Raw genomic sequence first — 25662 nt, forward strand, 5'->3', positions numbered from 1 at the left:
CCAGAAAATACAGCCTTATTACCTCAAGCTCAACCTTAAAGAATAGATATTCCATGTTCCAAGCACAAAACAAAGGTCAACGACTTTAAAGAACAAGTTTTTATTTCTCAGGTAAATTTGAACTTCATTCCATTCCATTCCATTCCACTCCATTCCATGAACAGCATTTAGCAGACGCTAAATTCATGGAGACAGGTCTGGACTGCAGCAGGCCAGTTTAGCACCCGGACTCTTTTACTACGGAGCCATGCAGTTGTAATATGTGCAGAAAGCGGTTTGTCGTTATCTTGCTGAAAGAAGGGAGGCCTTCCGAAACGTGTTTATATCATTCAGCATTAATGATGCCTTCCCAGATGTACAAGCTACCCATGTCATGTGCACTAATGTCCCCTCATACCATCACAGATGCTGCTTTTGAACTGTGCACTGATAACAAGCCGGATGGTCCCTCTCCTCTTTAGCCTGGAGGACGTGGTGTCCGTGATTTCTAAAAAGAATTTCTACTTTTGATTCGTCAGACCTCGGGACAGTTTTCCACTTTGCCTCAGTCCATCATAAAAGAGCTGGGGCCCAGAGAAGGGGCGGTGTTTCTGGATATTGTTTATATCTGGCTTTAACTTGCATTTGTGGATGCAGTAATTAAGTGTTTTCACAGACAATGGTTTTCTGAAGTGTTCCTGAGCCCATACAGTGATTTCCACTACAGACATGTGTCTGCTTTTAATGCAGTGTCTCCTGAGGGCCTGAAGATCACAGGCATTCAGTGTCAGTTTTCAGTCTTTTCTCTTGCATACAGAGATTTCTCCAGATTCTCTGAATCTTTTAATGATATTATGGACCATAGATGATGTGATCCACAAATTCTTTGTGGTTTAACATTGAGGAACGTTATTCTTAAATTGTTGCGCTGTTTGCCCACGCAGTCTTTCACAGAGCGGTGAACCCCACCCCATCTTTACTTCTGAGAGACTCCGCCTCTCTGGGATGCTCTTTTTATACCCAATCATCTTACTGACCTGTTGCCAATTAACCAAATTATTATTATTATTTTTTTTTACCATTATGCAATTTTTTCAGTCTTTTGTTGCCCCGTCCCAACTTTTTTGAAACTTGGTGCTGATATCAAATTCAAAATGAGCATATATTTTTTCAAAAAACAATAAAATTTCTCAGTTTCAACAGTTGTCTTTGTACTATTTTCAAAGAAATATAGAGTTTCCATGATTTGTAGATGATGTCATTCTGTTTTTATTCATGCTTTACACAGCGTCCCAACTTTTTTGGAATTGGGGTTGTACATGTGACCAAATAAAGGCTTATTATTATTATTATTATTATTATTATTATTACCTCCACCAAGGAGGTTATGTTTTCAGTAGCGTTGGTTTGTTTGTTTGTTTGTTGGTTTGTCTGTTAGCAACATTACGGAAAAAGTAACGAACGGATTGCTCTGAAATTTTTTCCAGAGGTGTGACTGGGCACAAGTAACAATCCATTAAATTTTGGCGGTGATCCGGATCACCTTCTGGATCCCGGATTTTTTTAAAGGATTCTTGGCGGAGGTCTGTGCTCTCCGAGTGCTTTTCTAGTTATTATTATTAAATTAAGTTGTATCTTTATGAGACAGAATTGAGTATAATCGTGTGAATAAAAAAGTTGCTGCGTTTCATTTCAACTTGTTTGCAGAAAAAAATAATCGCAAAAATACTGTGGAAAAATCGAATCTTGAAACCAGTACTGTGAATTGAATCGAATCAAAACGTGAACTGGGTGAATCGTTACATGCTTATTGCACAGGTGGTTTTAATGTTACGGCTGATCGATGCATCGATCCCTCTGGTAATTTCTGACGAGACAAGAATGAGTCATACATGAATGCTTTTTGCATTCAAAATTTCACAGCTGTAACACCGATGTAGTGCTATGTGATGTTAAGATAACCAACTCTGTTCTCTGGCAATCCTCAATAAAAAAAAAAGGATGTAATTACATCCTGGCTCCTCTGTGATACAGAGCAGAGAGAGACAGAAAACTTCCTGTCACACAGTACCTGTATGTGCAGATACAAATTCATCCAGCAGCTCCTTTATCTGTACTCGCAAACAAGAGAAGCTACACCGTGCTCATGGACCAAGTTATAAAGCACTAATACAGCACTGTTCTTAGTTGATCCAAGGGTTATATAATGTTAGGGCTTCATGGTAAATTCCTTCCTACGATGGTTCTCATATCCCTTTTCTGTCTGGCTGTGACACCCAAAAACACCATACTACAGCAACCTCCGTTTCATGGCACAGGGGACGCGACTGCACTGTTAACCCTTTGGCTGTGTAATCCGTTACAATTCCAATACTACCTCTGCTATCTCTCCTAGCATGTTCAGCACTGTAACATAGACTATGGCTATGAACTACACAGAAGAACATAGCATTGCTGACCATACATAAACGAAACGAGACCGTCAATGACGGCGTAGCTCACTCCAGCCCTGTCTAGTCCAGAAGGAATGATCTAAAGTGCAATAAATGTTGCAAGCTAAATACACTATATACAAGCTATATATAGAAGCTATATTACACCCTAGGAATACCGACCTATTTGCCAGAAAGAATCCAAAACGGCGAAGAATTGACCGAGAAGAAGCGATTTTTGTTGAACTGCTCATTCAGGCTTAATTAGTCCATAACTTCATTAATAATTGGAATGAAGCAAATCTGGGTAGACGTTATATGCACCCTATATATGCCAGAAAGAATCAAAATCGGTGAAGAATTGAAGGAGAAGAAGCAATTTGTGAGGAAACTGCTAGTCAGGGCTTAATTATTCCATATCTTCATTATTAATTGCAATTATGCAAATTTGGGTAGAAGCTATATGCAACCCAGGCAGACCTACCTTCCTGCCAAAAAGAATAAAAATCAGTGAAGAATTGAGAGAGAAGAAGTGATTTTCGTGAAATGTGGACGACGCTGGACAACACATGATGGCATAAGCTTTCGGCCGGATGAGCTAACAACTATTAAGATTTGATGAAGCACACTAACATCTCCCCACAGTCACTATATTTTTTCAGTTCAAAATGACACATTGGTAAATACTGACAATGTAATGAACTTTATGGAAAAAGTCACAATCAAATCTCATCTCATCTCATTATCTCTAGCCGCTTTATCCTTCTACAGGGTCGCAGGCAAGCTGGAGCCTATCCCAGCTGACTACGGGCGAAAGGCGGGGTACACCCTGGACAAGTCGCCAGGTCATCACAGGGCTGATACATAGACACAGACAACCATTCACACTCACATTCACACCTACGGTCAATTTAGAGTCACCAGTTAACCTAACCTGCATGTCTTTGGACTGTGGGGGAAACCGGAGCACCCGGAGGAAACCCACGCGGACACGGGGAGAACATGCAAACTCCACACAGAAAGGCCCTCGCCAGCACCGGGGCTCGAACCCAGGACCTTCTTGCTGTGAGGCGACAGCGCTAACCACTACACCACTGTGCCGCCTCACAATCAAATATAATTAAAAAATAATTAGTGGATTAGATCTTTCTGTTTCCTTCTGTTTTTGGCTCAATCCCAATTCCCCCACTTAGCCCTACCACTTAGCCCAACCCCTCCATTTTACGTGCTCCCGTGTAGAGAAAGGTTGTGCCATTTCTTTTGGGCATTTGGTGGTCACATAGCCCTCCAAATGGCCCTCCAAACAAAGCAACTCCAAACGGAGTGGTAGAAGAAATTTGCGAACTGAGGTGTAGCCTAAAGGCCTCTGCATGCTCTTGCAAAAAGGCTTTCGCAGATGGCTTTTCGCAGACAGTTGTAATTTATCGTTGAGCGGGGAGTAATAGGCGTGCGCGATGTTATTCACCGCCACAACGCAAGGGGGCGCGAAGTCGCGAAATCGCTAGGAGTAGTTGGTGGGTGTGGTTAGTGGAGTGTTTATCCTCCGGTTACTTATAATGACTAGAACTGGAGTCGTATAGATGTACGTACTTCCTCACTTCCTCGATCAACCGCTCTTCGTGCTGCTCCATCTTCACTCGTGTTTTTAAAAATGGCGGTCGTGAAAACAAAACAAACCGGGAAAGTAGGGAAGCGGAAGTGCGTGTACAGCGGATGTAGAGTGGACCAATCAGAGCCCTCTTGTCTGCGACGCTGTCTGCGAGGCTTCTGCGGGGGTCACAATTTTTGGGACGTGCGCACAGAGCGTCTGCGAAGGGGGGGCTACGCAGACGCCATCTGCGACGCCATCTGCGAGGACTGCATTGTCAGCATAAATTGGCCTTAAAGCATGGCTACTGGTGTGGAGAAAAAAGAAGCCCATAAATGTAATATATCTTTGCAAATCGTAATCATGCAAAAGCTTTCAATCCATTGGAATATTTTAGTTTAACCCTCTGGGGTTGAGAGCTTTGCTGGTGAAGATTGGCAGGTTTAGAATGAATAGGTCATGTATTTAAATAAATATCTTCGCGAGGTTTTATCATACAAGCATGGTAAACATATTGACAGAAACTTTCTACTTTCCTATGTGCCCACTGCCAAATAATATTATCTCATCTCATCTCATCTCATTATCTCTAGCCGCTTGTCACTTTACTCAGTCACACCGGAGTCGGAGTGCTGAGCGCCCACTTACGGATTCATAAAAGACTATTCACATGGTAACGACATGATAATCACTTACACTCTTTTGGTTTTGATTGGTTTCTCTTTTGCAGCAGGAACATCCACCGTAAACAGGATAAAATCTGTCAGCCATAGTTTAGGCTACCTCTTTGGAGGTAAAACTTGTTGCGAGATGGCACGCGAATTTGATGCTCAGGAGGCGCTTCGGATGATTCAGGACAGCGATTCGATTTCAGGACAGCGATTCGATTCAATCTTGAGAACTGCGACACTGATAAGCGGTGCTTTTTTTTTTTTTAAACTTCGACTCGATCCAGCCGAAGATCAACTCGAGTAAGTGTCAATATTTCTTCTATTTCTTATCAGCAGATCGGTTGATATGTGTGCGCTGTAGTGCATACACAGGAAAAATGACTCAGCAATTTTTCTAGAGTTCAAAGTATTTTCCTCAAAAATAGTTAATTTTGCCCTATTTTGAGTTGAGAGAGTAAAATTTGGAGTTGGAGTGGGCACAAAATTACAGGGTAATTGTGTAACAGATTTGGTTGTGGCTCTGAACTGAGTAAAATAGCACAAGAGTTCATTTCAAGACACACTGAAGAGATTCAAATACCATCGCAAAGAGTAAAATATTAACAGTGGATTGAGGAGAATTGACTGTGGAAAAACAATGAGTAACTTTTACTCTTTTTCGAGAAGGACCAAATGTTATGTGGCGTAGAGTAAAATTTTCTTCAATTTGAGTAAATTTTACTCAGGCAAATTTCCTGTGTAATCTTTGCATGCTTCTTGAGGAAACAAAATGTACACCGGCTCTTGTTTGCTCTCTTTTCTTCTTCGTCTTTTTCTGGCACTCTCATGATTTTGCCATACTCTGATGTTGTCAATTTCAACAAATCATGACATACATACTACACAGATATCACTGGGGCTGAACTTGTGCTGAATACAAAAAAAAAAGTCATACGACTTTGAAAATACTGCTTAGATTTGCTGAAATTGACAACAAAATCAGAGTATGCCAAAATCATGAGTGTGAGAAAATACCCTCAGACCCCAGAGGATTAATGTTGATGCATTTCAGAAAAATCGCTACTCACAAAGTCAACAGAACTTCATGTCAACAAGTTGTGAGTGCCAGTACATATGTGTTATTTACCAGCTTAAGGTCGGTCCGTATGGTGAAATACCGTGACCTCGGCCTTGAATACTGACCTTGGCCCAGAGGGCCTCGCTCAGTACTTTCAAGACCTTGGTCACGGTATTTCAGCATACGGGCTGACCTTAAGCTGGTAAATAATCTATTTATTTTTTTCTTTACCAAATTCTAACAGAAAACGAGAGCGCCCGAAAGGGAAAACCGAGCCAAGGCGAGCCGCCATTTTGAATCCTCATTCACTGTCATGCAAATTGCTTCCTCCTCGGTATACAAGTGCACTTCCATGGCAGGAAAAAAACTAAATTTTTCCGCCTATGTAGTCCCCTATTTATACAAAATTGAGTCATTCAGGATTCAGCCATGTTTTGCTCGGCATTAGCAACAGTTACAGGTTTTTAGCTTTCTCCTGAAATGTTTTCTTTTATTTCGTCTTCCTCAGGGTAGTAAAAGGGCAATTCCATGTAAATGTCAACCTCACCATGCAAAAATAAAGCAACATGTAATACATCAAAACCACTCCCAGAGATATCACCTAGGCCTGTATTTTACAGATGTGAATAAGTTGAACCAATTTGTAACCAACCTAATATGTCACTGTCAGTCTTTCTTTCTTATAATGTAAAACCCAAGCTAAAATCAACTTTGATCATGTACAATTCTATATTATTGCCACAAGCCACAGAAATGTATGCTAAAATCCACAAAACAGCAAAACAATAGCCATCCTAAATATTATTTAAGAACTTTGATAGTTTTAGCTGATATTTAGAGAGTTTTTCAAAGGGTTATGGTGGTTAAATTGCTGATTTTCTAAACATATGCCATGTCTATTTCAGACGCGTCACATCCATAATGGAATTTCGTCACATCCATAACGCTGACTTTTCCTTCCGAAACTCTGCATGAAATACAAAATATTTTAAACAAAGATTTTTTAATATTCACCTTGGACCCCTCTATCAAACGGATATCTCCATTTCGACATTAGGTTTACAATTTCACAGAGTTTGATAAAAATGTACAGTCACCCAAGAAAAGTGATACTTTTTCTGTCACATCCATAACGCATCTTTTATTGGCATTTTCTGGCATGCCCTAGATGTACTATGGGAATTGTTCTTGTTCTATCACTTCTCCAGTATGGTACAGCCTTAAAATATGCAACACCTGTTTAAATACTGGGAGACAATAAAACATGCACTGGGTCATTTGTTGCCATTTTGAGTTCAAGTGTCACGTCCATAACGCTGGAATTGCTCAAAACTCGCTTTTGCTGTGAACACTGTCGTTATCGCTATCCATGCTGTAAAATTAATGCTATTCTCCTGAGAAATGTGAAAATAAATGTTGACAAAAATTGCTACTATGTTTGTTGTTGCTGTGAACGAGCAAGCCACCAGAGGTCCATAACCGGGGTCTGTATTGTAGGATTCGGACCCGCTCGCCAGCCAATCAGAGCGCAGGATTTGATGGAAACCGGACCGTGAAAAAAATAAAGATATTTATTTCCATGTCCAAGCGCTGTCACCTCACAGCAAGAAGGTCCTGGGTTCGAGCCCCGGGGCCGGCGAGGGCCTTTCTGTGTGGAGTTTGCATGTTCTCCCCGTGTCCGCGTGGGTTTCCTCCGGGTGCTCCGGTTTCCCCCACAGTCCAAAGACATGCAGGTTAGGTTAACTGGTGACTCTAAATTGACCGTAGGTGTGAATGTGAGTGTGAATGGTTGTCTGTGTCTATGTGTCGGCCCTGTGATGACCTGGCGACTTGTCCAGGGTGTACCCCGCCTTTCGCCCGTAGTCAGCTGGGATAGGCTCCAGCTTGCCTGCGACCCTGTAGAACAGGATAAAGCGGCTAGAGATAATGAGATGAGATGAGATGAGATTTCCATGTCCAGTGCATGAAGCTTGGAAAATGATTCAGCCGCAAATTTTCGACACTTCCTTGCTGATCTGATATCAGTGCAGGGCAGAACTGCCTCATCACTGGTGTATCATGCATTTGCCATCGTCAGCTACTGACATAATGCACAGTGTCCCATTTCCTCGGTAAAAATTCAAATCTTACCCCTTGTACCTCCGTTTTGAAGGGCCACTACCTAGTTAAGGGCACTTCAAAACTAGGGGTAAGGCCAGGGGTTGAGGGAGGTGTTGATAGGCATTGGCCATTTTTTGCTATATTAACAAGGATGTTCATTTTTCCTTTCATTTTAATCACTTCTGGTTTGTGTTTTTTAAAAATGGTTGATGAATACCGTGATATTTTTATACAAGGTTATCATATCTGCAAAATTTCAAATTGTACAGTGTCTTACAAAAGTATTCATCCCCCTTGGTGTTTGTCCTGTTTTGTCGCATTACAAGCTGGAATTTTTGGGGGATGAGCATCATTTAATTTACACAACATGCCTACCACTTTAAAGGTGAAAATTGTTGTTTTCTTGTAACACAAACAATAATTAAGCTGAAAAAAAAACAACCCAGAAATTTGGAATGTGCATAGGTATTCACCGCCTAAAATCAAAACTTTGAAGAGCCACCTTTTGCTGCAATTACAGCTGCAAGTCTCTTGGGGTATGTCTCTATGAGCTTAGCACATCTAGCCAGTGGGATATTTGCCCATTCCTCAAAGCAGAACTGCTCCAACTCCTTCAAGTTAGAGGGGTTGCATTGGTGTACAGCAATCTTCAAGTTATGCCACAGATTCTCAATTGAATTGAGGTCTGGGCTTTGATTAGGCCATTCCAAGACATTTAAATGTTTCCCTTTAAACCACTCCAGTGTAGCTTCAGCAGTATGTTTAGGGTCATTGTCCTGCTGGAACGTGAACCTTCATTCCAGTCTCAAACCTTTGGTCGATTCAAAAAGGTTTTCCTCCAGAATTGCCCTGTATTTAGTGCCATTCATCTTTCCTTCAATCCTGACCAGCTTTCCTGTCCCTGCAGATGAAAAATATCCCCACAGCATGATGCTGCCACCACCATGCTTCACTGTACGAATGGTGTTCTCAGGGTGATGGAAAGTGTTGGGTTTGCGCCACACATGGCATTTCCCATGATGGCCAAAAAGGTCAAATTTTAGTCTCATCTGACCAGAGAATCTTCTTCCTTGTGTTTGGAGAGTCTGCCACATGCTGTTGGGCAAACTCCAAATGTGTTTTCTTAAGCAATGGCTTTTTTCTGGATTACTCTTCCATAAAGCCCCGCTCTGTGGAGTGTACAGCTTAAAGTGATCCTGTGGACAGATACTCCCATCTCCACTGTGGAGCTTTGCAGGTCCTTCAGTGTTATCTTTGCTGTCTTTGTTGCATCTCTGATTAATGCCCTCCTTGCCCGGTCTGTGAGTTTTGGTGGGCGGCCTTCTCTTGTCAGGTTTATAGTGATGCCATATTCTTTCCAGTTTGCTATAATGGATTTAAATGGCGCTCTGTGGGATTTTCAAAGTTTGGGATATTTTTTATAACCCAACCCTGATCTATACTTCTCCACAGCTTTGTCTCTGACCTGTTTGGAGGCTGCTTGGTTTTCATGTTGCTTGCTTAGTAGTGTTGCAGAGTCAGGGTCCTTCCAGAACAGGCTGATTTATGCAGACATCATGTGACTGATCATGTGACACTTTGATTGCACACAGGTGGATCTTAATCAACTAATTATGTGACTTATGAAGTGAATTGGTTGGACCAGCTCTTATTTAGGGGTTTCATACGAAAGGGGGTGAATACCTATATACACTCCAGATTTCTGTGTTGTTGTTTTTTTTATCTTCATTACTGTTTGGGTCACAATAAAAAAAGACAATTGGCACCTTTAAAGTTGTAGGCATGTTGTGTAAATCAAATGGTGCTAACCCCCCAAAAAATCCATTTTAATTCCAGCTGGAATGTGACAAAACAGGACAAACACCAAGGGGGATGAATACTTTTTCAAGATGCTATAATCGCAATTGTTCAACATTATTAAAAATTTTGAGATTACACACTCTCTCTCTCTCTCCTATCAATCACTGTGACACTAAGCAATCACAGGCGCCTGTGACCTCATGTATGTGGAGGAGGGCAGATAGCGTTTTCCTCTCAGTATGTTATGCTGCCTGAGCAGCAGTTCAAAAAGATACAGTCGGCTAGCTTCACACGTCTTGGAGTAAGCCAAAGTCAATCTTCAACCTCCCTGGTTGGAAAATGACATATGAAGAGAGTTGGCTGGTGGGGAGAAATGGTCATGTGACCAAATTGGAGAGAAAATGGATGGGGAAAAAAAAGATGTGGATTTATTCGGAAATATGGTTATTAAATACACAGATTCATTCTTAATCTGCAATTTAACATTGAGACAAACGAGTATGAGGATCCTTCCACAGATATTTTGGTACAATGGAACTGTGAGCAATTGATATTGACTCCGTGAGATACAATTCTCCTGGTCGAGAAACAGAATAAGAGCAATTCCAGCGTTATGGACGTGACACTTGAACTCAAAATGGCAACAAATGACCCAGTGCATGTTTTATTGTCTCCCAGTATTTAAACAGGTGTTGAATATTTTAAGGCTGTACCATACTGGAGAAGTGATAGAACAAGAACAATTCCCATAGTACATCTAGGGCATGCCAGAAAATGCCAATAAAAGATGCGTTATGGATGTGACAGAAAAAGTATCACTTTCCTTGGGTGACTGTACATTTTTATCAAACTCTGTGAAATTGTAAACCTAATGTCGAAATGGAGATATCCATTTGATAGAGGGGTCCAAGAGGAATATTAAAAAATCTTTGTTTAAAATATTTTGGATTTCATGCAGAGTTTCGGAAGGAAAAGTCAGCGTTATGGATGTGACGAAATTCCGTTATGGATGTGACGCGTCTGAAATAGGCATGGCATATGTTTAGAAAATCAGCAATTTAACCACCATAACCCTTTGAAAACTCTCTAAATATCAGCTAAAACTATCAAAGTTCTTAAATAATATTTAGGATGGCTATTGTTTTGCTGTTTTGTGGATTTTAGCATACATTTCTGTGGCTTGTGGCAATAATATAGAATTGTACATGATCAAAGTTGATTTTAGCTTGGGGTTTACATTATAAGAAAGAAAGACTGACAGTGACATATTAGGTGATCAAAATATTTATTTATTTATTTATTTGTTTGTTTATTGCCTAGGTGATATCTCTGGGAGTGGTTTTGATGTATTACATGTTGCTTTATTTTTGCATGGTGAGGTTGACATTTACATGGAATTGCCCATAAGTAAATCACGAACGCTGAATTAAAATCATATGCGTGTGTGCATGTCGAAAAGTAATCTATCCTTACAATTGGTAGTTCAGGTCTATAAATAATATATCGCTACGACTGGATGATGTATGATTAACACTGTTTCGTTGCCTGTTAATGATTCAGTGGATTACAATCACTGTTGCTCTATTAAGATGTATAAAGAGAGTTAAACAAAGATGTATGTGGTGATATGAAACTGAATGGAGAATTGAAATGCAGGAGGAATGCAAACAGATCGGAAGGAAAGGCTGACTGAGTTTGACGAGCTGACCATAACATGACATTCTAAAGAACGCAATCAAACTGTGCTGCATGGAGTTAGATTGTGTTAAATGATTTAATTGAGATAACACCTTAACCAGGACCAGTCAGCAGGTCCAGATGACATTCCTTACTCTCGTACTCTCATACAGTCAAGCTTGAGCTGTGTGGAGTGGCACATAAAGTTTCATGTTGGAAAAATCTCATTTATTACTGTCCCACCCTTTAGCAAAACTGTGAAATGGGTCATTTTACCAATGAAAAAAAAAAAACCCACCAGAACACACACACACTAGCAGTATTGTGTGTGAAGCATAGACAGCTCATAGCCTCAACAGAGCTACTGAGCTATTTTGGGAAGTTCCAGTAAGTGTGTGTGTGTGTGTGTGTGTGTGTGTGTGTGTGTGTGTGTGTGTGTGTGTGTGTGTGTGTGTGTGCGCGCGCGTAATTTGTGTGGATGTGTGATTGAGGAAAAAGATGCAGCAGCTCACAGTGAAAGACAGATCAATATCAACCATCTCCTCTGACTCCTCAGATGTATACACACACACACACACACACACACTTCGCTTTCCTCACAAACACAAAAAGATGTCTTGTGGCTGTTAAACATTTCTCTCACAAACCAGTTAACATCACTCGCTGATGGTATTGTTAGACATTTTATCTGATGCACTATTAAGTACACTAACATGGGGTTTGGGACGGGGAGACTGAAACACACACTAACACTCTATTTCCATCCCTTTTATCACATCCTCTCTTTATCCGCATCATGATGTTCACACCTCACGCACAAACACACATTGTGAAATTTAACAGTGCACAAATTTAACATTCACAAAGAAACAGGTGGATAAAATCTGACTACTGGCACTGAAAGTGGTCTGTTCTTGACACTCTTCCAGAGGCTAATCAGCTCCAGCAGGGAAGCAGAGAAGCTCCACGGCTGGGTTCCAAATGTTCATCTACTCACTATTCTCGGAAACAGAATGAGTGTTCAGTAATGGATTGAGTTCACTAACTTTTGTTCATCATTCTGTCACATAAAAACCATCACACCAACATTTTACCACATTAGTCCACTGTGCCCCAAACCCTATTCATTATGCCCCATCATCAAACACCACAATGCATTATGGGTATTCTGTATAGACTGATTGGACACTGACCTACTGCAATATAATTTAGACTATCATGATATTCTCCATTCTTCATCTCATCTCATCTCATTATCTCTAGCCGCTTTATCCTGTTCTACAGGGTCGCAGGCAAGCTGGAGCCTATCCCAGCTGACTACGGGCGAAAGGCGGGGTACACCCTGGACAAGTCGCCAGGTCATCACAGGGCTGACACATAGACACAGACAACCATTCACACTCACATTCACACCTACGGTCAATTTAGTGTCACCAGTTAACCTAACCTGCATGTCTTTGGACTGTGGGGGAAACCGGAGCACCCGGAGGAAACCCACGTGGACACGGGGAGAACATGCAAACTCCGCACAGAAAGGCCCTCGCCGGCCACGGGGATCGAACCCGGACCTTCTTGCTGTGAGGCGACAGCGCTAACCACTACACCACCGTGCCGCCCATTCTCCATTCTTCCTTCTACAAAATGCCTGACTTCCAATAACATATTGGATAAAATACTATAAATGAGAGATGCATCCATTAAACATTGAGACACTGATACTGTAAACATTCCTCATCAAACACCAAAGATTTTCCTCAAACACCAACATTCTCCATCAAACAGTAACATTTCCCCAAATCTTAAGATTCTCCCTGAACCACCAGCATTCTCCAATAAGCACCAATACTCTCCATCAAACACCTTAATTTCCCATGAAATACCAACATTTTCAAACACTTTCTGTTAAGCACCATCATTCTCCATCAAGCATCAAGTTTCTCCCTTCAGACAACAACATTCTCCATCATACACCCACATTTTTCCTCAAACACCAATGTTCTTCATCAAACTTTTTCCCTCAAAAGCCAAGATTCTCCATGAAACAACAATAACCTACTGTACATTCTCCACCATTCTACTGCAAACACCAACAGTTTGCATCAAACACCTACATTTTCACTAAAACATCAACATTCTCCATCAAACACCAGCATTCCCTCAAACAGAAACATTCTCCACCAAACACTTTACTTTCCACATAAACATTCTCCATCAAACATTGACATTTTCTAAAAAAACACCAACATTTTTCCATCAAACACTAGAATTTTCCCTAAAACATCAACTTTCTACATCGAATATGAGCATTCTCCATCAAATAACATTCTATGTCAAACACCAACATCCTCCATCAAACATTTTACATTAAACAGCAACATTCTCCATCAAATACCAACATTCTCCATCAAACACCAGCATTCTCCATCAAACATTTACATTACATACAAACATTCTTCATCAAACATCAACATTTTCTATAAAACACCAGAATTTTTCCGAAAACATCAGCTTTCTACATCAAATATGAGCATTCTCCATCAAATAACATTCTCCATCAAACACCAACATTCTCCATCAAACAGCAGCGTTCTCCATGAAACATTTACATAACACACAAACATTCTTCATCAAACATCAACATTTTCTAGAAAACACCGGCATTTTTGATCACGCACCAGAATTTTCCCTAAAACATCAACTTTCTACATCAAACACCAACATTTTCCCTAAAACACCAACATTCTACATCAAGTATGAGCATTCTCCATCAAATAACATTCTACGCCAAACACCAACATTCTACATCAAATACCAACATTCTCCATCAAACATTTTACATTAAACATCAACATTCTCCATCAAATACCACCATTAAACACCAAAATTTTCCCAAAACACCAATATTCTCCATCAAAACACCAATATTCTTCATCAAACATTTACATTACACACCAACAATCTTCATCAAGCATCAACATTTTCAAACACCAACCTTTTTCCATCAAACACCAGCATTCTCCATCAAACAGCAACATTCTCCATCAAACAACATTTACATTACACACCAACATTCATCAAACATCAATAATTTCTATAAAACACCAGCATTTTCGATCACGCACCAGAATTTTCCCTAAAACATCAACTTTCTACATCAAACACCAACATTTTCCCGAAGACACCAACATTCTACATCAAATATGAGCATTCTCCATCAAATAACATTCTACATCAGACACCAACATTTTCCATCAAATACCAACATTCTCCATCAAACACCAGCATTCTCCATCAAACATTTTACATTGAACACCAACATTCTCCATCAAATACCAACATTATCCATTAAACACCAGCGTTTTCCTGAAACAAAAACAATATTCTCCATCAAACACCAACATTCTCCATCAAACATTTATATTACACACCAACAATCTTCATCAAGCATCAACATTTTCAATAAAACACCAACCTTTTTTCCATCAAACACCAGCATTCTCCATCAAACACCAACATTCTCCATCAAACAACATTTACATTACAAATCAACATTGTTCATCAAACATCAACATTTTCTCTAAAACACCAACGTTTTTCCATCAAACACCAGATTTTTCCCTAAAACGTCAACTTTCTACATCAAACACCAACATTTTCCCGAAGACACCAACATTCTACATCAAATATGAGCATTCTCCATCGAATAACATACTACGTCAAACACCAACATTAAACATTTTACATTAAACACTAACATTATCCATGAAACGGGGCGGCACGGTGGTGTAGTGGTTAGCGCTGTCGCCTCACAGCAAGAAGGTCCGGGTTCGAGCCCCGTGGCTGGCGAGGGCCTTTCTGTGTGGAGTTTGCATGTTCTCCCCATGTCCGCGTGGGTTTCCTCCGGGTGCTCCGGTTTCCCCCACAGTCCAAAGACATGCAGGTTAGGTTAACTGGTGACTCTAAATTGACCATAGGTGTGAATGTGAAGATGTGTGAATGGTTGTCTGTGTCTATGTGTCAGCCCTGTGATGACCTGGCGACTTGTCCAGGGTGTACCCCGCCTTTCGCCCGTAGTCAGCTGGGATAGGCTCCAGCTTGCCTGCGACCCTGTAGAACAGGATAAAGCAGCTAGAGATGATGAGATGAGATTATCCATGAAACACCAACATTTTCCCTAAACAACATTCTCCATCAATAACCAACATTCTTCATCAAACATTTTCCTTCAAACAGCGACCTTCTCCGTCAAACAACAAACTACTGTACATTCTCCAACATTCTGCTTCAAACTTCAGCATTTGCCATTGAACATTAATAAACACCATTTTCCAACAAATACCAAATCAGCTACTGAAACCCAACAACTAGCAATTTCTCTATCAAAAAACAGCAATATCCATTCGCCAAACCTCTTTGCCAAAAAACACTGACATTTTCCATCAATTACCAACATTTATCAACATACACAAACACTTCCCAGCTAACGTCAACATCTGTCAGGAAAAAAAGGGACAGAACAAATGAGCCACCATGAATGGGTAAGAACATTTTTAGAAACTTTCCAACAATTACAAACAAGAAAGAGGCATAGCTTAGAGAGGATTGGCACAAAGACAGAGAGAGAGAGAGAGAGACTGGATGTAATGAGGGTTTGAGAGCCGGAAGGCCATAACGACCATATGATTAGCCACTATAATGCTGCATCAGCAGCTCCTGATTAAACACCATTTTCAGGACATTGACCCCCAGGGGCAGCTGACAGCCACAGGGCTGACAATGTGGATAAAATTAGGTTCCACAAGCCCGACATTTTGTAGTGTATCTCCTGCTACTAAACCTCCACTCACAGCAAAAATATTGTATCGGTTTATAAGCTCATTTTGCATTACAAGCTATGTATTGTAACATCTGAGGCATCTGTGCAAAACTCATAATCAACTCAGTTGGGTTCTCATTGCAATTCTACGTATCTATTGGAAATAAATGTAGTTTAAAAGCCAGCTGGAAATGGTGAGGCAGTCGTGAAGTCCACACAAACCATCATTTTACCATTTTGGACCTTGCCACAAGCTCTTACAAAATACCTGTCACAAGTTTCTGACTCACAACTTGTGCAAAGACAAAGCAGGACTGTTACACACTAGGTGGGATTCCATTGCAGTTTTGCGCAAACAGAAGGTTTTTTTTTTTTACAAAAGCCAACAAAATGCAATTGCGACTGGTTTGTGTTCCCATTGAGTGATGTTACGATTATGCGATTCAAACTGGGGTTTATCTTCTCACAAAAGTCACTCCAATTAAACATGCTGGCAGATCTCCATGACCTGACGGTGATTTGGATTGCATCAATGTGATTTAAAAGCAAAAACGTGTTTCCATTTCAGTTTTGTGAAATCTTGCTTTGCCAAATCGTCTGAAAAACCACTTCATGTGAACTTTTTGGGGAAATTTGGGATTTTTTTCTGAGATTCACATTACTTGTTTTTTAGTTCATGGAAAAGCCACTAGCAGTCATTATATGATCTGAGAGGTCCATGCCAGGCTTGTATTACTCAAGTCTGACTCGTGCACAAATTTTAAGGACTCGTGACTTGACCTGGACTTGAGCACTGATGACTCGGACTTGGACTCAGACTTGTAAATTGGAGATGGGGACTCTGATTTTTCTTTATTTTTTTGGAACATGGCATAATAATTTGGCAGAAGATATTTATATCTACGGGCGGCACGGTGGTGTAGTGGTTAGCGCTGTCGCCTCACAGCAAGAAGGTCCTGGGTTCGAGCCCCGGGGCCGGCGAGGGCCTTTCTGTGTGGAGTTTGCATGTTCTCCCCGTGTCCGCGTGGGTTTCCTCCGGGTGCTCCGGTTTCCCCCACAGTCCAAAGACATGCAGGTTAGGTTAACTGGTGACTCTAAATTGACCGTAGGTGTGAATGTGAGTGTGAATGGTTGTGTGTGTCTATGTGTCAGCCCTGCGATGACCTGGCAACTTGTCCAGGGTGTACCCCGCCTTTCGCCCGTAGTCAGCTGGGATAGGCTCCAGCTTGCCTGCGACCCTGTAGAAGGATAAAGCGGCTAGAGATAATGAGATGAGATGAGATTTATATCTACATCAATTTTTATACTAATTTCGTGCAAGAGAATGCACGTTCACCTGTTCATACGTCATGTTCAGGAACAAACTAACATTAATGGTGCTAAAATGCCTGGAGAGAACGCCCCTAGGATTGTCTGCTTTGCTTATACAGATTTCTCGTGCAGTGGGGGAAAAATGCACTGCTTTCTGTTCCACATGTAGAAGAACTATCGAGGAGATGACGGGGACAACCTCGAACTTCAGTGGTCATTTGGTAAGACTCCACCCAGAGAAGGAAGTGACACGCTATGTTCATTGCTCTGTTGATAGCAGGGCTTGCTTGCTGAGTGATGAACTCGCTCGTGCTAACCCTTTCTCGTGTTATTTGCCCTGTTGATAGTGGGCGGGGCTTGCTGAGCGATGAACAAGCTTTTTATCTGTAGCCTATGAACTAAAATGGGGCAGTCGAGCAGTAACGTTAATCCAACACAGTAGCAGAGATGCTTTCACATAAAGGCAGCAACAGCTACCATCAAATGGTGCGGTTGCAGTCTTGTTCTCGGACTCGACTCGAAATTTTCTTTCATGACTTGGACTTGAACACTGGGGACTCGAGACTGGACTCGGACTCAAGGTTTCGTGACTCGACTATGACACTGGTCCGTACACTTCAGCTTTTTATCAGGTTACTTGTATTGTAGGAAGGATCTCCAGAACCCTCTGTAGGTATTTTCACAGAGCACAGTTTGTAGTCTGCTTTGCTTTGATTCCAATAATTAATTGTGAAATGCATCCAGATTGCTGTCATTTTATGTAGCCTTACTTCAAAGTCCCTTCCATGACAGGATCTGGTCTTCTCAGGCAGTCTCCTATCCCACTACTATCCAGCTCTTTTGAGGTGCCGATCTCCATTTCCATAGCCCTCGGCCTCTTTGCCTATACAGCTAGAGTGACAGTCCTCTGGTAACCATGAGAGTTTGACTTCCCTACTCACATATATATTGCAGCGTGCCTTGCCAGATGGCAGTAGGTACCATTTTTATGATGGTCTTTGGTATGACCCAACTGCGAGTAGAATTCACGATCTCCTGGTTGAGAGGCGGACATGCTAACCACTAGGCCAACTCACGGTATTACTTACCTCACATAATAACATTTTAGCATTTTTTTAAGAATAAATGATTGTGGTATCAGACCCTATGTCAGCCCTTACAGATAAAACACATGAATTTCCCATGTATTTCACATGTGATCACATGTTACCACATGTGGAATACATGGTATCAGATTTTGTAACGTGTTACCATGTAGAGCACATGTGGAAAACATGTTACCACATGTGTAAAACATTCCTACATGTGATTCACATAAAATTGGGCCAAAATCACATGTTTCCCATGTGCAAAACACATTTTCCACATATTTCACATGTGAGAAATCGCATGTGAAGTTCATGTGGTTCTTCTGTAAGGGAGTATTGGTATTGATGCATCCCTCGTGTATATAGTGATCGATCTTTAATATATTATAAAACCTATAAACAGTGTATAAACCCTATTACTAGTGAAATGAAATTGTTGGTAGTGACCTTTTGGACATAACTGCAGTAAAAACTACCAGTGCAGCCTTTATAACTGCTGTGCAAGTAAGACACAAATAGCACACATCTGATGCAGAAGCAATTTTTTCAAAGGGCTGGGTGGTGTGGCAAAATATTCTCTTGATACCTGATGTTTTATATATATATATATATATATATATATATATATATATATATATATATATATATATATATGAGTGATTCCACGCTTATGGGTACTGAAATGGGGACATGAACTTATTTTTAAAAATTCACATAAAACCATTTCTTTTTTTACCATCAGGTCACAAAACATGTAATCTTTAATGAATGATATGTTAAAAGATAACTTTAATTTTCTGAGATGTAATAAAAACATATTTATATGCCAAAGTCAGAACGTAACAGAAGTGTTGTGGACATATATATTCTCAATTTTAACAATGTAGAATTACTTTTTGAAACATAGGAAGGTGATGTTTTAGCAAATATAATTAATAAACATGTGTAGTAGAATAAACAATTCTTTCAATAAGATTAACATGGTATATAGCTAGATTGTAATTAATTTGTAACAGACGCGAGATGGACAATCGTAACAGAAGTAATGTAACAGACATCATTTTGGAACTCATAGGCTTGACTTTGGCATATAAATATGTTTTTATTACATCTCCGAAAATTAAAGTTATCTTTTAACACATCATTCATTAAAGATTACATGTTTTGTGACCTGATGGTAAAAAAAGAAATGGTTTTAGGTGAATAAGTTCATGTCCCCATTTCAGTACCCATAAGCGTGGAATCACTCATATATATTCATTCTTTCACGCGACTGTCTGACACAAATACACACAAATGACTGTCATGATTTCATCACACTAACTCAAGAAACACACACACTTCCTATTGTATCCCCTAGTAATGTGCAGCTTTAATCTTGAACTTTAAATGAATTTATTATAATAAAGATATGCAATCATCCGAAACATTCTAGAAAGTATAAAGCTTATGAAAACCAAAAACCCAAAAGAACACCTCTTACTCAAACTATACAGCATATAAGAAGCAATGTTTGTACAAAGTCTCGACGCTATGCGCTTATCTACAGGCTGCACTTATCACAGAAAAAAAAGTTCAGAATAACAGCAGCGAATTTCCCATGTACACAGTGTGATACTTGAATAATAATCAAACCTTTAGACCAGGGGTTTTCAAAGTGTGGGAGAGTGAGCCCCCCCCAGAGAGCAAATAAACAACAGCGCCCCCTTACAATTTTTGTTGTTGCTATACTTAATGTTCCATTCATATTTTTAAAAAATGGTTGTTGTACACATTTTTTTTCTTTTACACATTTTAAACATCTGTGCTTTTTGAAAACATCTTTTTTTTACACATTTTAAACATCTGTGCTTTTTTTAAAAAAAAAAACACATCTTGTTTTACACATTTTAAACATCTCATAGCATCGTTAGCTAGCACCTCTTGGCAGACAACACACTGTGGCAGTGGAGCATCTTCAGATCCAGTCCATGAAAATCCAAACTTTAAATAATCGTGGTCATACTTCCTTCTTTTTTTTGCTTGGCCCAGACTCTGTCTCCTCACTCACTGTAGCTTTAGGCAGGCTTTCATCTAAACGGGGGAACAGGGGCGCTGCGCCCTCTTACTCTCGGCGTGCGCCCCCTTACCGACTCCGTGAAAACATCCCAGCAATACTACGTGACAATGTGTCTGATCATCAAATACGTTATAATTGCTCCAAAAATATTCCAATCATAGTAGATACACCGCCAGACGGTGCAAAAACAATCCGAATTGGCGTTTTCCAGACTGAGGTGCCATGTTGTTTAGTTGTTTACTTGTTGCGGCTGCTCTCGCGAGATTTGACATGGGTTACATACAAGGTCAGCTGACTTGTAGCGCGAGATTTCTCAAGACTGAATGACCTTTCACCCACCGGCGCGGGAGCTTTTGACAGAAGTAGTTCACGAGTTGTTTTTGTTGACACTTGGGCATTTAAAGATGTCATCCCGCGGCACGAAGCGGAAGAAAGCCAAAGACTGTCCGGGGCAGAAGAAGATTAGGCCAAAAAAAAAAAAAGTGTGTTTCCGGTAACCCGACCGATCGAGAATTTCCGCGTCGAAATTGCCGACCGTAAAGTTTTTATTACAAATTTCCCTCAATATTTTAGTGTAAGCGGCGTTGGTTTGTCATAACTTTTTGTTTCAACGCATTCAAGTTGTGAAAGAAACGATAAAAAGTAAAATGTTTCGCCACTTCTATCAGCCCTCCTCCATAAACTGAGCCGAGCTGCCATTTTGAATCCTCATTCAAGGCTGTAATGCAAATTGCTTCCTTTTCAGTATACAAGTGCACTTCCATAGCAGGGAAAAACACTACATTTTGCCGTCTATGTAGTCCCCTATTTATACAAATAGGAGTCATTCAGGATTCAGCCATGTTTTTGCTCGACCCAAGTTCTACAGTAGGCTAGGCTAGGCCGTCTGCTTTTAATGGAAGTAGCCTAGCCTAGGACGTTATTTTCACGTTATTTCTTGATAAGGTGTTTTCACGTTATTACATGAAAATATCATGAAATATCGCTTCCGTAGATCATAACTCGAACTCTCGCGATATTTTTTTTATTTGTTTAAAGATTTAAAACACTTATTTTATTATGATGTGTGGTATAAAGGATTCTGTGCCAAAATACTATTTTGTAAGATGTTTACTTGTGTTAATTTTTTCAAACAAAATAAAAAAAAATTAAGAAAAAAAAAAAAAATTTCCTACCTACCAACCTTATTTTAGTATTTCATGTTACCGGAAACACACTTTTTTTTTTTTGGCCTTACTTCTTTCTTTTTCAATGTTGACAGACAATTTGTTACAATTTCCCTCTCAGATAGCCTCAGAATGTCCCATTGGAGCATTTTTCAAAGGCTTTGCACGGCGGGGGGGGACAACCGGCACCATCTCCCCCCCCCCCGCTTCGCTCCCTTGCCATGGTGAGCGCCCTCATACTAAATTTTTCTAGAAAAAACCCTGGCTTTAGGTACTAAAAATTGATCCATTTTGTCTCTGGCAAAGGCTAGCTGAAGTTCGCTAAATGTCCGTAATAGTAACTTATTCTGATTTATTTTTCCTCACGTTGCACCCCCCCGAAGAACTCTGGCGCCCCCTAGGGGAGGCGCGCCCCACACTTTGAAAAGCCCTGCTTTAGACTATAGCTGTAATCACTTCCAACATATGATAATACACTATTTTACTTTGTTTCCTAACACTCTATCCCACTCTTACACACACACACACACACACACACACACACACACACACACACACTTGAGTAAGATGGTGCCATTGGCGCTTACACGTACCCCCACGGTTACAATACAGCTTTTGTTCAAATCTGTAACTTTATCAGCGTTTAAATAAAGAACTATAGCACAGTAAAAACACAACCCTGCTGGATGCCTGTAAGTTGTGTTTTTTTTTAATCAGTGATCAAACACAATTCCAACTTTCACCTCAGCTGAACCACACGATTCAATAAAAATTTATTTAAGCCTGACACAGATACATTTTTTAGCTGTACGAGGACTCCTCGTATCATAAAGCCCAAAATAGCCCAAAGTTCGTCTCTCGGGTCTGGCACAGAGCCACCACTTCACACACAGTTCACAGCAGTGTGGCTTTCATCTTGCTCCCTTTTATCTTTTCTTCTGCTTCCCATCACCTACACCTACACCATCTCTTCCAGCTATACTCACTATTTCACTGGACTGGCCTGTTGGCCAAACCTGGTCTCATATTCGTTTTAAATCTGGCTTTTTGTTCAGTGTAAACCATCCCGATGGAAACTAAGTCCCTTCTAATGCTCCAGAAATCTAGATATGGATTTTAATCCTCCGTGACCCTCCATTACAAAACCAGTCAGAAGTCACAAGTCACGATTTTGAGATAAATGGGGAAATACATTGTGTGGGCGAAAACTGTCGAATTTTATATTTTCGCATAATATTACAGTATAATGTCTACACTTTCATGTTCTGAAAGAATTTTGCATACCTTATGACCTTTAAAACACCCTTTAATTATGATGATGTATTCAAATCCTGGAGGAAATTTGTACAACTGCGAGAAATTCCTTTCAGACTTTGTCCCAGCGATAGCGGATTTCTGAGGAAAATCCTTCATCTGGTATAAAAATACAGTCGAGCTTTCCCACTCACTCGATTCAATGTTCATTTTGACATAATTCCAATATGTAGCCAATTAAATGTTACTAAACAAGCTCATCTTTGTGTACATAAAATCTCCGTGTTGCTATGCATGATCTACCGTATAATAGGGTGCATCAGTTGCCCCCTAAAAATGAAAAGTTCCTCCGATAATGATGCATTTTTGTTTTTATGTTCCTTTTGGTAAGAAAACACACTGGGTGAAATATTTTGACAAAATTCAAAAGTTTAATGGTGGCACCAGGAGCTCAAAGTTTTGGAAAAAGCTGCTATTTTATGACTTTTATGACAAAATTTCGATCACTTTTCATGAAACATTATGGCACCTTATAGAGTATACCAAATATCTTAGATACACATTTTTAGTACATATTCTAAATATATTAATAAGCACAGTTTGAGTTTTAGCTGTTCATTGAATCATTGTTCAACTACTTTTAAACAATACAAATGTATTATGAATCACATTAATGCTTCTCAATCCCTTGCAAAGGTTCTTAACATGATCTCTGGCTCACAAGAAATCAATAAATGGAGTCCAACATTGTGATTCAAACCTTACGCGAAAACATAAAATAAGCGTTTTTTGGCAAAAATGAACCTCATGGTGCCACCATTAGACTTTTGAATATGGTCAAAAAAATTTTACAGGATGTCTTTATTGGTGAAAAGGAACACCCAAACAAAAATGCATCATATTTTATGAAAGTGAGGGCAACTGATGCACCCTAATCTATAAGACAGCTTCTGCTTGGCTGTGTGCACACGTGAAAGGCAGTCCAGCCAATCAGGATCATGCACAGCACAGTTCTTGTGTGAACCACAGCGAGAGAAATCGCAAAGTGCTTAAACCTAAATCACAACGATAGTTAAAAGTTGAGCGGTTGAGTTGCGGATTTCTTCGCACAATCCTGCAAAGAGGATATTATAACTGATATCAGGAACAACGAAGATGAATTCAAGAATGACTCTGACCCAAAAAAGACCAATTTTGAGTTCATCATGGACAACCCCAATTCCAGAAAAGTTGGGACACTGTGTAAAACATAAATAAAAACAGAATGTGAAGATTTGCAAACTACGGAAACCCTATATTTCATTGAAAATAGTACAAAGACAACATGCCAAATGTTGAAACTGAGAAATTTTTTTTTGTTTTAAATATACGCTCATTTTGAAATGAATGTCAGCAACACGTTTCAGAAAAATTGGGACAGAGGCAACAAAAAGACTAAAAAGTTGTGTCATGCTAAAATAAAACTAATTTGGTTAATTGGCAACAGGTCAGTAACACAATTGGGTATAAAACCAGAACGTCAAGGACGTAGTAGCTCATCTGGCCTGCCATCAAAAGAACCATGACTACCAAAACATCAGACAGAACTGAAATGTGACAATGTGAGGACCAGATTGGTTGCCATGGCAGAATTCGTTAATTTGGTCCAATTACTAACTCATTAGCAAAAAAAAAATTGACAAAACAATGACCAAGTTTTGTGCGGAGTGATGAGTTCTTTCAAACAAAACAATCGGAATGGAAATCCATGGAGAACTGATGGAGGGGATAAGATTTAACTGAATTGTGGACAGATGACGGACGCCACGCCATGGCAATAGCTCATCGGCCTTATGGTCAGATGAGCTAAAGAGCATCCCAGAGAGGCTGAGTCTCTCAGCAGTAAAAATGGGGAGGGGTTCATTGCTCTGTGAAAGACCGCATGGACAAACAATGCAACAATTTAAGAATAATGTTCCTCAATGTAAAATTGCAAAGAATTTGGGGATCACATCATCTATGGAACAGAATATCATTAAAAGATGCAGAGAATCTGGAGAAATCTCTATGCAAGGGACAAGGCTGAAAGCTGACATTGGATGCCTGTGATCTTCAGGCCCTCAGGCGTCACTGCATTAAAAGCAGACACGTGTCTGGAGTGGAAAATCACTGTATGGGCTCAGGAACACTTCAGAAAACCATCATCCGTGAAAACAGTTCATTACTGCATCCACAAAGGCAAATTAAAACCAGATATAAACAATATCAAGAAACACCGCCACCTTCTGATGATCCAATATTACATATCTGTGAGTGGCAAAAGTATGTGAACCTCTAGGATTAGCAGTTAATTTGAAGATGAAATTAGAGTCAGGTGTTTTCAATCAATGAGATGACAATCAGGTGTGAGTGGGCACCCTGTTTTATTTAAAGAACAGGGATCTATCAAAGTCTGATCTTCACAACACATGTTTGTGGAAGTGTATCATGGCACGAACAAAGGAGATTTCTGAGGACCTCAGAAAAAGCGTTGTTGATGCTCATCAGGCTGGAAAAGGTTACAAAACCATCTCTAAAGAGTTTGGACTCCACCAATCCACAGACAGACAGATTGTGTACAAATGGAGGAAATTCAAGACCATTGTTACCCTCCCCAGGAGTGGTCGACCAACAAAGATCACTCCA

The 25662-nt window shown here is 40.1% G+C and overlaps 1 protein-coding gene across 7 annotated transcripts in view; it reads right to left on the reverse strand.

The window, feature by feature from the left end:
• Positions 1-25662, reverse strand: part of caskin1 (CASK interacting protein 1) — a 276168-nt gene that overhangs the window by 185958 nt on the left and 64548 nt on the right. The gene's annotated exons all lie outside the window — the stretch shown is intronic.

The sequence above is a fragment of the Neoarius graeffei genome, chromosome 20, assembly GCF_027579695.1.
Source record: "Neoarius graeffei isolate fNeoGra1 chromosome 20, fNeoGra1.pri, whole genome shotgun sequence".
In the NCBI taxonomy this organism is placed as follows: domain Eukaryota; kingdom Metazoa; phylum Chordata; class Actinopteri; order Siluriformes; family Ariidae; genus Neoarius; species Neoarius graeffei.